This window comes from Schistocerca gregaria, chromosome 1 (assembly GCF_023897955.1).
Source record: "Schistocerca gregaria isolate iqSchGreg1 chromosome 1, iqSchGreg1.2, whole genome shotgun sequence".
In the NCBI taxonomy this organism is placed as follows: Eukaryota; Metazoa; Arthropoda; class Insecta; order Orthoptera; family Acrididae; genus Schistocerca; species Schistocerca gregaria.
This window is the reverse complement of record NC_064920.1, coordinates 876,278,301-876,295,092: the sequence shown is the minus strand read 5'-3', so window position 1 is coordinate 876,295,092 and position 16,792 is coordinate 876,278,301.

The following is a 16,792-nucleotide window of genomic DNA, read 5'->3' as shown; positions in this document are numbered from 1 at the left end:
TCATTGACTCTCCTCCATCTAGGATAACGTGGAGTATCGTCACTGTCAAGGAATACCGAACCCAATCACAATTATTTTCTGGAGGGGCTATGCAGTCCTGCATTCGAAAAGAAGCGTATGTCTGGCACTGAGTCAAAAGCTTTTCGAGAATCAAAAAAATTCGTCTCCAAATCGATGTCTCACTCTTCAGCGGTGTGTGCGCTAATTTGAACCTCTCTAGCATATATTAATCAGCCAGTACGTTTCAAAACAGCCTACAAATAGTTGCAGAGCGAGACTTCCATTCTGAACACAGTTCTAGGTTGTAGGTAGTCAATTTTTCCTCATTATCCTTCCTTCCAGGAGAGCCTAATAGGGAGAGTTAGAGTGTCTCTAAAGTTTCCGAAGATGCAGAGAAATACTGGCAGAAATGAGTATGCGAAATCTGGTCGTGAGTAGCACATTGGCAGCTCAGTCATTACGTCCAGTTGCTGCTAAAGGTAAGATTTTGGATTTTACTGTGGGTCTGGTAGACAGACTAAATCTTCCAAGATGTTTGGGCACGAATTCTGATTGTCTCCTAGATGATGTACAAGAAGCACTGAAATTTTGCCACAGACATTATTACAGAGCGACGTCACTTTTCCTGCATGGAGTAGTAGGTCACTGGCATCATAGACTTCTGCTGATTACTATCCTGTGTCACATATCATATCTGAAAATAAGGTTTTAACGTCATTAAACTTCCTTCAGGAGATTCACCGGCCATTCATATTTGTGTACCTTGTGGAAAATGAAAATTTTTTGAATACTAATATTTACATTAACATTTTATCATACGAACGAGACAAAAAGGAATTAACATAATTTTTAGACGTTGTTTTAACACTGTTGCAGTCGATGGAAAGGTCACTTCTCATGATCTATGGGCGTCAGTAACTGCCAGGTTAAAAAAAAAAAAGGTTCAAATGGCTCTGGGACTGAAGTTCGCAGGTCATCAGTCCCATAGAAATTAGAACTGCTTAAACCTAACCAACCTAAGGATATTACACACATCCATGCCCGAAGCAGGATTTGAACCTGCGACAGTAGCGGTCGCGCGGTTCCAGTCTGTAGCGCGTATAACCGCTCGGCCACCCCGGCCGGCAACTGGCAGGTTGTTTAGTCTTCTGTTATGGAGTTTGCTGAAATCTCCAGTTGACGTTTGTACATTGTACGACAGGTCCTGTGCTAAAATTTTGTTTCTTCTGCGTATGTAGTTTTTCTACGTTTTCCGTTGTTTATGATGAATTGTTATATTTGTATTTACACTACTGCCCATTAAAATTGCAGCACCAAGAAAAAATACAGATGATGAATGGGTATTCGTTGGACATATATATTATACTAGAACTGACATGTGATTACATTTTCACGCAATTTGGGTGCATAGATCCTGAGAAATCAGTTTCCAGAAGAACCACCTCTGGCCGTAATAACGGCTTTGATACGTCTGGGCATTGAGTCAAACAGAACTTCGATGGCGTGAACAGGTACAGCTTCAACACGATACCACAGTTCATCAAGAGTAGTGACTGGCGTATTGTGACGAGCCAGTTGCTCGGCTACCATTGACCAGACGTTTTCAATTGGTCAGAGATCTGGATAATGTGCTGGCCAGCGCAGCAGTCGAACATTTTCTGTATCCAGAAAGGCCCGTACAGGACCTGCCACATGGGTTCGTGCGTTATCCTGCTAAAATGTACAGTTTCGCAGGAATCGAATGAAGGGTAGACCCACGGGTCGTAACACATCTGAAATGTAACCTGCACAGTTCAAAGAGCCGTCAATGCGAACAAGAGGTGACCGAGACGTGGCACCCCATACCATCACGCTGGGTGATACTCCAGTATGGCAATGACGAATACACGCTTCCAATGTGCGTTCACCGAGATGTCGCCAAACACGGATGCGACCATCATGATGCTGTAAACAGAACCTGGATTCATCCGAAAAAATGACGTTTTGCCACTCATGCACCCAGGTTCGTCGTTGAGTACACCATCGCAGCACTCCTGTGTGTGATGCAGCGTCAAGAGTAACCGCAGCCATAGTCTCCGAGCTGATAGTCCATGCTGCTGCAAACGTCGTCGAACTGTTCGTGCAGATGGTTGTTGTCTTGCAAACGTCCCCATGTGTTGACTCAGGGATCGTGACGTGTCTGCACGATCCGTTACAGCCGTGCGGATAAGATGCCTGTCATCTCGACTGCTAGTGATAAAGGCCGTTGGGATCCAGCACGGCGTTCCGTATTACCCTCCTGAGCCCACCGATTCCATATTCTGCTAACAGTCATTGGATCTCGACCAACGCGAGCAGCAATGTCGCGATACGATAAACCGCAATCGCGATAGGCGACAATCGGACCTTTATCAAAGTCGGAAACGTGATGGTACGCATTTCTCCTCCTTACACGAGGCATCACAACGTTTCACCAGGAAACGCCGGTCAACTGCTGTTCGTGTATGAGAATTCGGCTGGCAACTTTCCTCATGTCAGCGTGTTGTAGGTGTCGTCACCGGCGCCAACATTGTGTGAATGCTGTGAAAAGCTAATCATTTGCATATCACAGCACCTTCCTCCTGTCGGTTAAATTTCGCATCTGTAGCACGTCATCTTCGTGGTGTAGCAATTTTTTTCAAATGGCTCTGAGCACTATGGGACTTAACATCTATGGTCATCAGTCCCCTAGAACTTAGAACTACTTAATCCCAACTAACCTAAGGACATCACACACATCCATGCCCGTGGCAGGATTCGAACCTGCGACCGGAGAAGATGAGGTACTGACGGAGGTACATCTCTGAGGACGGGGAGTGAGTCGTTCTGGGGTAGCTTAGTCGGTACAGAGCTTGCCCGCTAATGGCAAAGGTCGTGGGTTCGAGTCTCGATCCGGCAGAGATTTTTAATTTGCCATGAAATTTTGGTATGTTAACTCATTTTTGTCTTATTTTTATGAAAGAATCTTATAAGAACAGTCTAGCTAAATGCAGTAATAACATTAGCAGAACGTAAAGCACGAGCTAGCAGTTATTTCGTTGTATCAGCTAATGGTACATTACGAGTTGCAGGAAAACAATGTCGGATTACATTCCTACACAAAAATAAAATAAAACAAAATAAAATAAATGTTCCACGCCTCCTAACATTGGAGAAGCCTTTGGACCTGTCCTGATTTAATCAGCTTACGTGCCACTTTCACTGTCAATCAATTAACATATGCTTTCCCTGACGCGACAAGCATGTTGCTCAATTAGATATCACCATGAATCGAGCCCAGGACCTATATCCAGGAAAGATGGTCACCGATGTGTGGTGTAGGATGAGGCATATTGAAAATCTGAAAGCATGTTTCGATCTGTTACCGACAGACAGCGAATATCGAATTTGCTGTTATTATTTTTTTGTGCAGTTCCATTCATTTCCACGTATCCACCGCGATCAAGATTACCGATCAGAAACTCAACGTGACGTAATTCCTGTGTACTGATAGTTGATATCCACACACTTATTCTCGTTTCTATTTTTTCTAGTGCCGTTTAAAAAAATTCATTCAATTTTAATGGCCCATCGTACTTCTGTCTCTACAGCATTCTTTAAATTAAATCAGTATGTAAGACTTTGTACGAATTGTACGTATCTAACGGCTCTATATCTTTATCGTGGTGACTACTTGTGATTCACTGCTCATTAAGCGTAGAACAAGAATCGGCATGACGGCAGTCCCAGCAAACGCTGGACTGGCCTGACGAACCAGTCACCTGGGGCCGGGCAAGCCCGCTGCTGTGTGACTGCCGGCGCGGCCGTTACTATTAGAATAAAGCGGCGCCACTGTCCCACAAATCCGAATTACCCATGCGGGAGTAGAAAATGTGGCGCTGTTGTACGGCCAATTTCACGCGCAGTTACAGGAAAATGGTCGCGTCCCTGAAAATAATAGGAGATTTCCGAAGCGCCACCAAATAATCAGCACTGCTGCCATCAGAGTAACGGTTATTCTCCCTACGGTGCAACGCGGGGTCAAAGTTGCTGCCCCGAGTGAAAAATCAAAATGTTTACGTGCAGTTGATGGCCGGGAGATTGTCTTTTATTGGGCGTTATTTTGCATTTATGCGTTTTACATTACTCTCGCTCTGGCTGGCTGCGTAGCGGTCCGGAAACAAGGGCCACTTAGGGGCTGTTCCCCTCACACGCCATGCGTCTCGTAAGTTGGCATGCTATATTACTTGCACAGTGCATGCACTTCTGGAGGACATTGGCGCTACAGATATTCTTACACTTAGCCATGAGATAACGAAAAAGTCCCGTACTGCTGTACTTGCAACGACTAGACTTTTAATATTACCGTGTTCCAACCAAGTTACCTGTATGATAGGTGTGTTGCATACCTATCTGGCGTTACCTGAATTCGATTGTTTTGTTTGTGTAAATTCCTCTACAAACCTGAAGCAGTGAATTGTCTAGAAACTGAGGATATACTAAACTGCATGACCTCTGGATCATCTTTGTTACATATAATAATATTCCAGTCCGTTACTTAAAAATGAATAGCATTAGTAATAAAGTTGAAGCTGTCAATGTTTCGTCCAGGTTTTATTCGAAAATAGTTGATTTGTAAAGTGAAACAGAGGGATGCAGTACCAAGAAAAGCTATGCAGACGTATCATTTAGCGCTATAAAATTACAAATGCAAAACAAAAACATATAGCATCGGTTCAAACGTCGTTGATCTTATACAGCTTTCGCATTCATCAATATTAATACAAGACTCTTGCCTTTGCTTATCATGAAGAACGTTCCCTTGAGTACAAAATAACATAAACAATTATACAGATGTTTTATGTCTGTGCATGTAAACTGTACTTCCATCAAAAGTAAATGCTTTGGTTATGTAAAAGAGCAGAATTTACACGATTAACTAATGTTTAGTATCTATGAAATGAAATTTATATTTTGTATGGATATAAAACGCACAATGGGCTGATACAAAACGACGCGCAGTTCTAATTATGGGCAAAACAAACAAACTAACTAACTAACAAATAAATGAAAAAATTAAGAGACGTCATTGGCTACCTGTTTCTCTCTGATACATTACTTTATGCTTTTTTCTTTACCAATTCTACCCGTTTTACCAATATTACCTGTAGCATACACTGCGTACATTTATGTACTGTACCAAAACCAGCGAATCGTAGTTTTGGTAGAGCGCAACCCTTTCAATGACAAATAAGAGATGGACAACAACAGTAACGGCAACACCTTGTTGTCCATTAAAAGCAATAACATACAACTTGCTGCCTTCCTTTCCATGCTACGTCGCCTCACATGGAGGGCAATCTCATAACAGGATTTACAAATAGAACGGGGCACAATTCCATCTACCAAGACTATGGCCTTGATATAGCTCACACAAGAAAAGTAGAAGAAAACAGTTTTTTTTTTTCCTTTAAGCCTGCTGTGGAGTAACAGCCAAAACGAAAATGAAGTAGAGCACTACCCATAATTAGGAAAGTCGTCCAGAAAGGTAACCAAAAGTCACATCTTGCAACCACAAAACTTAATTTTGTGTAACAGGTACGACAGATCACACAGCATTCAACAGCATGACTAAAAGAGAATTAACAGGTAATAGTATTACTTCTGAGATCACTTGCAATGACTCTAAAAACAACATATTGGTCAAACAAGCAGAGCTAGTAGCAGCCAGACTTGGAGATTACACTAGTCAGACTGCACTTTTTCTAAACGTCCGCTGAAAGAGTCACAAAGTCAACACATAACTGCTAAATATAACCAACGACGGGAAAAATCTTAGCCTGTTAGAAGCACTGTAGATAAATAAGAAATTTAGCACACAGTCGTTTTATCACAATATAATAGCCATTACACCTTACTTTGTTTTAACTGTCAACCTTTAGCATTGCTTTCAGACAAGCCCTATATTTTAATGTTGTGTGTTTTCATTATGTACCATGTTTAATACTATCAATCTTCTGAATTGTAATATAATAATATAAATTAATATCTCAGTGTAGGACGTGAGTGATGAGCGCGAGCTGACATTTCACACCAAATGTCTTGAATAAAGATTCTATTTTTTTGACAGTACCTTTGTTTGTAATGTTTGATTCCTTGCATTCCGGTGTCACGTCTAGTGGATGCTGCTCAGAAGTTTCCTGACGATGATCCAATAACCTTGCAACACCACAGTCCTAATATTCTACTGATTTATTTTGCCTTTTGTTTTATTTAAAGTTACATCGTTGAGCACTATGGGACCTAACTTCTGAGTCCCCTGGAACTTAGAACTACTTAAACCTAACTAATCTAAGGACATCACAAACACTCATGCCCGAGGCCAGATTCGAATCTGCCACCGTAGCAGTCGCACGGTTCCAGACTGTAGCACATAGAACCGCTCGGCCATACCGGCGGGCTGTACTATATGTTTTCTCTTTTAAACAAAATCTTGTTCCAGTCACAATATTGTCTTAGATCGACAGCATTGTGACCGCAACAGTAAGTACTAGCATATAAATGTGGAATTTACTCCTCATCACTCCCTACAATTTATGTGTTAATTTGTAAAATAGTAAACAAGTATGTTCCCATTTATTTAGTGCATTTGTCATATTTTGCAGATTCTAATTTCCCAAATGAGAACTTCAGTTCTGAAGTGAGCATATTTGAAAACCACAATTGTAAGGCGTGCATGCGTACCTATAATATATGTGCGAAATTCTGATTCGTCGAGAACCGTATTAGGTGCTGTATTCATATCTAACAGCTATTCTACACGTGCTTGGGACTGGCGTGTCCGTGATTTCGAATGACTTCATTGCTGGGTGCATGCATACTTATCATTCAACAACATTGTTACTACACACTTCTAGCAACAGCATATAACATTAGGAAACAGTTCTCATTTAATGTTACTGCCCTTGCTTTTCTAGTGCTTCAGTAAGATATAGGGCGCGTATATGAGTACAGCTTTATTGACTTTGGGTTGACAGTAAATAGTAAACAGTAAATTTAATTTCGTTCTTTGTACTTCAGACTCCCAGAGTGAAATTAATTACTATTTACTAACGAACTTCATTCAGAGTAATATAACGAGATTACCTCAACATTTGATTAAACGGTCATTTGTACTATTTGAATTTTTTCCACTATCCGTTGCGTAAAGATCGTGTTAGCGTCTATCTAATTAAATTATGTAGCACTTCACGTTATCTTTATATCAAGTTCGCCACAGTAAACTTACGCCTCATTTTCCTATAATCATAGTTTTTTCTTTATTACTGCTTGCCCTTTTTCCTTCTGTGGTTCAAATGGCTCTCAGCACTATGGAACTTAACATCTATGGTCATCGCTCCGCTAGAACTTAGAACTACCTAAACCTAACTAACCTAAGGACATCACACAACACCCAGCCATCACGAGGCAGAGAAAATCCCTGACCCCGCCGGGAATCGAACCCGGGAACCCGGGCGTGGGAAGCGAGAACGCTGCCGCACGACCACGAAATGCGGGCTTTCACTTCCGTACTCATAACATTTTTCAGTTAATTTCACTCTTCCTCCTCCTATTTTGCACATTGGTTGGACAGCCTGTATAAGCAAGTAGCCTTACTGGCTTCCTCGCAGTTGTATGATGTGGCATACTGCTTCAGTACGTTCCGAATGTTAGTGTTGAAACCGATTCTGGAAGGCAAACGTTTTTAACAAATCAGCTAAGGAAGAGTTATAGATCGGCAGACTGAAGTTGCTTCCTCTGTGTGTCTGGCCCCTGTAACACCAAATTCGAGTTTTTGCCACTTCTCTGCCTGTACTCTTCGCATAACCAATCTTTCTTCAATCCTTTGCCACAAAGTTGCTTCTGTGGACTATAGATAATGTCACTTTCCTTCTTTGATGTCTGAATAGGAGATACAGAGTTCCAACTGGTTTTCTAGCCTCGAGATGTTCGCCATAAAGTTGTATTTGACTTGTAACACTAAACGGATTAAAACAGACAGTCAGTAAGAAAGTTTCTCATGGAAGTCAAGCATAATGTTTTCATTTGTCAGCGTTTCTTCTCTCCTTTACTATTAAACATTCCTTATGTTTTATCGGTTAATTACAGTGACCAAAATCTATTGAGTAACGTTGATATGCAAAAGTAACATCAATATAAGTAGAGGATCAGTGAATGTTCTGGCCATGAATTAAGTACATCAGCATCAACATGAATTGCCCTCTGTGTTTATTGATTGGATAGCCACTGAATTGCTATTTATTTATTTAATGGGATAATAATAATTATTTAACGGTGGCAATTTTATTTAAGCACTGTTTTTACTCTTTCGATTGTTGCGAGTCAGCGATAGTGCAATGCTTTTCGCTTGGGAGTATACACATTTTATAAGAATTATTTGGTCCAGGAAACACTTTTGCGATCACGTAATTGTACTGATTAAAAGTTATCGTTTCCGAAAGACTCAGGTTCGATTAAATCTGTGTGCACTTTTGCGCGTATAATGAAAATATTCATAACACGTCGCGTAACAAAAAGAAACATGCGAATCACAACCGTGATCAAACGAAGAAAATATATGATAAGATAAATGTTCTTCGCTGTTATTCAGGACCGGCTCAGATTAGACCTTGTAATTTTTAGTTATAGGAAATCACAAGACGTTACACTTTAGAGATATTTGTTTTGAATATCTTGTATTTACCTTCTCTCTCTTTCCTTTTTACAGCCTTTATATCTTCACATCGATTAAGGAACTTTTGCCTCTCTACCGACCAGTACGAGAACAAAATTCAGACTCAACAAAATGTCTTACATCGAATTATTACATGCTTAACACTTAACAATCATATATAGTCTCGTAGTACAAACAGTGCTAATTTATTCCGTGCACTAGAAAGTCTTTGATACACTGAGCACAAAAATGAAAATAATAAAATTAGAATTACATTTTTAATATCACGAATACTTCTTTAAATCATTAAAATAAGGTTTGACATCGTCGTAATATTAATTTTCATCGTTGTAGCACTACAAGCACTATTGTATCACCCAATCTGCACATGTGCACCAAGGTCATTCCAGCAATCCTGACACCGTCACGTCATTCCCCTGTGAAGGCCACCCCTACGACACACAACCTACCCTCCCCACACCCACCTCCCCTTGTTCGCACTCTCCCACAAGCAGCGCCCCTGCGCTCGCGCACAGCCACTGGAATGAAAGTTGAGCTCCTCGCCCGTCAAAAAATTTTAATTATAATTCAATGGAGCGCACGCACAATGTCATATTCTGCCCAGCTTGAAGTGCTACTAGCAGCAGCAGCAGCAATGATTGACTGTGAAGAAGAAGAGTATAGATAAGTATTTTGTCAAGTTATATCTCATTGTTATTATTATTATTATTACGTGCAAGTGTTGTTATATGTAGGGCTTCGTTATTATTGCTGCCGTGGAAGACACGTCGGTGTTGGATATGTCACAGCAGCAGCCACTCTTGAGAGACTGTCTTCCTGACTTGAACTTTAAATAACTACAATTGCTTGAAAGGTGAGGATCTTGCACGCCATTGGCCGAGCAGTGTTGTAGCAGCATCGGGGCAGAAGGTTGGGGGGGGGATGGAGGAGCACTAGCAGTGGCGCTCAGGGTAGGTGTGGACGCTGTGTCTAATGTTACTCCAGCTGCAGTTCTGGCTAAAAGACTTCTCGTTACGAGAGATTCATCGTAGTGTGAGAGTGATGAAATTTTTGTAGTGGAATGCTTAGCTTTGCACTGTCGAATCTCCTCCACAGATAAAGTCCATTAGAAGACGTAGATTGTAGATTTGCCAAGTTTTTGAACGTGATGTAAACTTTGATGTTAAAATAATATCTTCCAACGCACTGATGAATCCTTTGAACAGCAGATGTATTTTCTGTATGCATTTACAAATATCTTCAGACATGAACCGTCTTCTATCAACATGATGGACAATACAGCAACTGTTACGGACTTTGCGTCATTGCATTAGTGAAACGGAAACTAGCTGAAACTAGCCTTTCTTAACAATGTATGTTCGTCGGTCTACTGTTAAAAACAATTACATTTAGAAATTTATAATGAAAAGTTAATGATCCACAACAAGCTGTTAGTACGGCTTTAACTACAATAAATGGTGATTTATTCTGAATACATTTTTAGTTATTGTTCTTTTGAATTTTCTGTGGAAATGAGGTTATAAAGTTACAATAACAATACCTATCGTAAAACTGTTATTTACATATTGATTTCAAGTTGTATTTTATTCCTAACATTAATGGAGATACCCTGGACAATAAAAAAGTTCAAAACAGAATTTCATGTTTAAGTTCCGTATGATAATTTCGTAGTATCACAATAACTGAAAATCAATACTGTTTGCATAAGAATGTTCGAGAATCGTTATTGAAAAAGCTAATTACAACAGATCTACTTGGTTTTTCGTTATTGGCATGAAACATTAAATACATCAGATGACTGATAAATGTTTCAAAAGTCTGTTTTTAGGTAAGTTGAACTACGTGAGTTTTGCTAATTAATCGTTGATTTGACATTTCTTCTAACATTTCTACGAGACTGTAACAGTGCAATCACGACAATGAAATAATAGATTCTGCAGAAATTTACTACAGTATGTTAATTCAAAACATTAGGTTTACTTACTGATTATGGCTCTGTGTTAATTACAGTAAAATGATCTCAAATAATGTTAATGATGTTGATTCGGTATAGAAGTGAATCATATAATTTACTATGCTGATAGAAATTAAGAAAAACCATACAAATAACTTTTGTCTATTACATATTGTGGATTGGGTAATATACAATCTGATAAAGTTTTAGTCGTATCAAATAATTAATTAACTAGCCTATAGCTAGTCCTATTACAGCTGTATGGCTACCTTCACAGCTCAGTGACTCATTGATGGCAGGATTCCCTCAATGTGATGATAAGAAAGTGCTGATCTTCAAGTCAGTAAATTCCTGTCCACAACAAACACTCGCCCTCTGCTAACACAAACACTTCACAGACTTCAAAATCAGTATACTTTATATTTTATGGGTTAAGTAGATATACTCTGCGCCATACACTAGCGTTATTCAAATTATTTAAACTAGATTTTCCTACTGTTATTGTATGACATGTTTATACATCATATGATTTTGTCTGGGGCATTTTTGTGTCTTAGTAATAGAATAAACACATTCTCAAAGAACGTAGACGACAAAGCAGAATATTCTTGCAGAAAAAAATTATATCAATAAAGCAAAAACAGTGATTAATTTTCGTAACAGCACATACTCTTCTGAAGAGTGAAAAATTAAGTGAGATTCCTAATTATTCTTAAAAATCCATACATTTGACCTGGTTCAAAGGCGAAGGGCGTTAATAATTGAGATGATTACACATATTTTGGTCGTCTTATAGCTTTAGGCACTGCTATCTTGAGCTACGGTTCTCCATGAGTTCTGAAAAACGGCAGACTACACGATCTGGACCTCACCTCAAGTTTTGGATTATCTGTTAATAATATACTGGAATGATCAAACGTTTCACTACTGTGGGAAGAGTCTGCATTAGCGTGTACAGCACTAAAATAAATCCCCTAAGCTTTCATAGGCAAACAGCACGTTGTATTGAAGCGCACTTCAGAATCAGGGATCGTAATATGTGAAAATACGTTGTAGTCAGAAAACAGATTCACTTGACACCATGATATTAGCGTTATGATTTACTGCTGAATCTTTTGTAAGGTATTATTATGGAAAACCAAAATTATAGCAGTAGTCTCCACATGAAAACCACGTAACCACTTCTACTCTACAGTTATTTCCTTCTTATTATGGTAGTTGTTACCACAGACCGTTTATACTTTGACATCGTTGTTTCCCAACTATTGAAGCACAGCATTTGCCGCCGCTGATATTATTTCCATTATGTCTACTCTCTCGAAGGTGTGAATTGGAACTGTAACTACCACTTAGATGACAAAGGTCATGGGATAGCGATTTGCATATTCATAGATGGCGGTAGAATGGCGTAGACAAGGTATAAAAGACAGCGCATTGGCGGAGCTGTCATGTGTACTCAAGTGATTCACGTGAAGAGATATCCGACTTGATTATGGACGCAAGACGGGAGTTATAAGACTTTGAACGAGTATGATAGTTGGAGCTAGGCGCAAAGGACATTCCATTTCGCAAATTGGTACTGAATTCAGTATCTGAGATCCACAGTATAAAGAGTGTGCCGTGATTTCAGGCATTATCTCTCACTACAGATAACACAGTAGTCGCTTAACGACTGACAGCAGCGGCACTTTCGTAGAGTTATCAGTGCTAACAGACCAGCAACACTGCCTGAAATGACCGCAAAAATTTATGAGCGACGTGCGACTAACGTATCCTTTACGAGAGTGTAGCGATATTTCGCGTTGATGGGCTATGGCAGCAGACGACTGCCTTTGCTGACAGTACATCGCCTACAGAGCCGTTCCTGGGCTCGTAACCGTATTATTTAACCCTAGAGGACTGGAAAATCGTCACCTCGTCGTATGAGTCACGATGGCGAAGGCGCCGCTGTCATCACAGTCACCATTTTAGTGTTACTACTACTACTACTACTACTCCTGCAAACGCGTAATGCTCTAAAATTCTTTCAGAGAATTATAATTAAAACTGATTAGGTTAAAACTTACATAATTAATGTGAAGTTTGGCACTTCATATCAACTGTACGTTCAAAAAAATTTTGTGTGTAGCTAGAACAAGCAGTTCTTGATGCGTCATCTCAATGTCAGTCTTTCAGGCTCGGTTCTTTATGAACTCATAGATGAAAGTGTGACCTTGTAAAGGTATGTAGTACCAAAAAACAGTTTATCAAAGAAACACTAACAGCTCTGGGATATTTATTCCTATCCTCCAGTGTCCAGAAATAGCTAGAAGTTGCATGACATGATTTAAAAGATATAGCTTCTTGAAGATTTAAAATTTCCATTTACAGTTCTTCAAAAGGACTATATCCGAAGATATCATCTATGCTACCTCCAATTTCAATAACGTCAAATGAAATGAACGGCTTATTGGTGAACACAAACACTAGTTGAAGTACTGAAAACTGGCTTAACCTTTCACTAAATTCCCTGACCACTATGGTCGCAGGTTCGAATGCTGCCTCGGGCATGGATGTGTGTTATGTCCTTAGGTTGGTTAGGTTTAAGTAGTTCTAAGTTCTAGGGGACTGATGACCTCGGAAATTAAGTCCCATAGTGCTCAGAGTCATTTGAACCATTTTTGAACTAAATTCCTTGCTAGGGTTTCAAGATGCCAAGCACAAGGTAAATAATCACATTTGCCAACATTTACGGTTTCCGTAATTGATTTCAAAGCTGGAACGTGCGATACGAATTTGTTTTAAAATGTGCAATGTATAACTTTAGTTTTCTCTCAAACGGATTTACTGTAATTATCATGGCTGAAATGTTGTGATTTTTTCTTTGCAATTGAAGCGTAAACTCATTTAATTTTGAGATCATATCTTCCAAGAAACTTAAATGCAGGGGTCGTTATATCTCGTCAAGTTCTTGACAATATTGCCACGAAGATGTTTCCAGAATATATTATCTCATCCAGAAGGCTATAGAATCATTCCAGATTTTTGCCCCCTGCTAAGCCACCTTACTTACATCTGCATGAAGAATTATGTCATACTGCTCGGAACATGATATATTAAAAATATTTCTTAAAATCGGTGACGTGTAGAAGATGATAGCATATAATTTAGTTACAACTTTCACAACTGTTAAATTTCAAAACATTTGCACATAAAACTTCCTGGTGGATAATACAGTGATAAGAAAGAAATTTTGGAAAAGAATCATCTTTACCACAAAGAGAATGAAGTCCATTATTCTTTCCATCCATTGTTTTATATACAAATTTAGCGAGTGGAAATTTGCTACATTTCACTAATTTCAGGAATGCGTTAAATATGTCTTCTTCTTTAGTACGTTCCTGAAGAGGCAGCACGTTCACAAACGCCTTCTTGACTGTAAAATCACGAAGGGCCATTCTCACAGCTCTCCAGTACCAGAAATATAAGTGCTTTCTTCAAACTAAAGCGAAAAATACTAAAACGTTTGCAATCCTGATATACATTGATAAGCCAAAAAAATAAAAAAAAATTGCCGGCCGCGCTGGTCTAGCGGTTATAGGCGCTCAGTCCGGGGCCGCGCGACTGCTACGGTCGCAGGTTCGAATCCTGCCACGGGCATGGATGTGTGATGACCGTAGGTTAGTTAGGTTTAAGTAGTTCTAAGTTCTAGGGGACTGATGACCATAGATGATAAGTCCCATAGTTCTCAGAGCCATTTGAACCATTTTTTGAACCAAAAAATTATGACCACTGCCCGCCGGGAATTTGGATCCCCCTGGTGGCGTTGTGGGCACGTGACGCGGTAACAAAAGTACGGACGGGGAATCACCTTAGCGAAGATATGAGCTGCAAGTCGGGGAAGTCCATTGGGGTAAGAGACTTTGACAAATGGCAGACTATTATTACACAGAGCCTGTGAACGAGTATCTGAAAACGGCGAGGCCGTTCGAATATTCGCGTGCTATTGTCGTGAGCATATATGGAAAGAGGTAGAAGGACACTGAAACTAGTAGTAGGCGCTAAATGGTAGGAAGTCCACAACTCTTCGCAAAACATGGGGTTTCGAAGCTCTGAAAAGTAGGATAGATGGTGATCTGCGACATCTATGCCGAAAGAGCACACTGCTGGTGCGCGTACAACTGTTTCTGAGCACACGTTCATTGTACATTGTTGAACACGGAGCTCCGTAGCAGAGCACAACTACGTGTCCACACGTTGACTCAGCGACATTGTCAGTTACGATTGCAGTGGGCTCGGGACCATCGGGATTCGAGTGTTGATCAATGGAAACGTGTCGGCTCTTTGGATGAATCACGATTTTGGTACAATAGGTACGCTGTCATCGTTCTCAACGGGAGCTCGAAACGTGCAGTGCACCACGGATGTAGGAAGAATTATGCTATGGGAAATATTCTATTGCGCTTCCATGGGACTTGTGGTAGTCGTTTAAGAGACGCTGACAGTTTCTAACCACCTGTGTCCCTTCATGCGTTATGTCTTCCCCGAGGGGAATGTCATCTTTCAGCAGTATTACGGCCCGTGTCTCGGCGCCAGAACCATGCTGCTGCATTTGATGTCTCGTCGATCTAATTCACCTGATGTAAGTCCTATGAAACCAATCTGGGTCTCTGTCTGCTGCCATCACCGTATAAGCAAATCAAAGGTCCATTATTTCAGTGAATTGCATGACCTGTGCGTAGACAAGTAATGCCACAAACACCCAGAAATCTAGCAGTTTATCGAATCCCCGATACCCAGAATCAGCGGTGTATTTCGTTCCAAATACGGACAATCGAACTACACTCCTGGAAATGGAAAAAAGAACACATTGACACCGGTGTGTCAGACCCACCATACTTGCTCCGGACACTGCGAGAGCGCTGTACAAGCAATGATCACACGCACGGCACAGCGGACACACCAGGAACCGCGGTGTTGGCCGTCGAATGGCGCTAGCTGCGCAGCATTTGTGCACCGCCGCCGTCAGTGTCAGCCAGTTTGCCGTGGCATACGGAGCTCCATCGCAGTCTTTAACACTGGTAGCATGCCGCGACAGCGTGGACGTGAACCGTATGTGCAGTTGACGGACATTGAGCGAGGGCGTATAGTGGGCATGCGAGAGGCCGGGTGGACGTACCGCCGAATTGCTCAACACGTGGGGCGTGAGGTCTTCACAGTACATCGATGTTGTCGCCAGTGGTCGGCGGAAGGTGCACGTGCCCGTCGACCTGGGACCGGACCGCAGCGACGCACGGATGCACGCCAAGACCGTAGGATCCTACGCAGTGCCGTAGGGGACCGCACCGCCACTTCCCAGGGACACTGTTGCTCCTGGGGTATCGGCGAGGACCATTCGCAACCGTCTCCATGAAGCTGGGCTACGGTCCCACACACCGTTAGGCCGTCTTCCGCTCACGCCCCAACATCGTACAGCCCGCCTCCAGTGGTGTCGCGACAGGCGTGAATGGAGGGACGAATGGAGACGTGTCGTCTTCAGCGATGAGAGTCGCTTCTGCCTTGGTGCCAATGATGGTCGTATGCGTGTTTGGCGCCGTGCAGGTGAGCGCCACAATCAGGACTGCATACGACCGAGGCACACAGGGCCAACACCCGGCATCATGGTGTGGGGAGCGATCTCCTACACTGGCCGTATACCTCTGGTGATCGTGGAGGGGACACTGAATAGTGCACGGTACATCCAAACCGTCATCGAACCCATCGTTCTACCATTCCTAGACCGGCAAGGGAACTTGTTGTTACAACAGGACAATGCACGTCCGCATGTATCCCGTGCCACCCAACGTGCTCTAGAAGGTGTAAGTCAACTACCCTGGCTAGCAAGATCTCCGGATCTGTCCCCCATTGAGCATGTTAGGGGCTGGATGAAGCGTCGTTTCACGCGGTCTGCACGTCCAGCACGAACTCTGGTCCAACTGAGGCGCCAGGTGGAAATGGCTTGGCAAGCCGTTCCACAGGACTACATCCAGCATCTCTACGATCGTCTCCATGGGAGAATAGCAGCCTGCATTGCTGCGAAAGGTGGATATACACTGTACTAGTGCCGACATTGTGCATGCTCTGTTGCC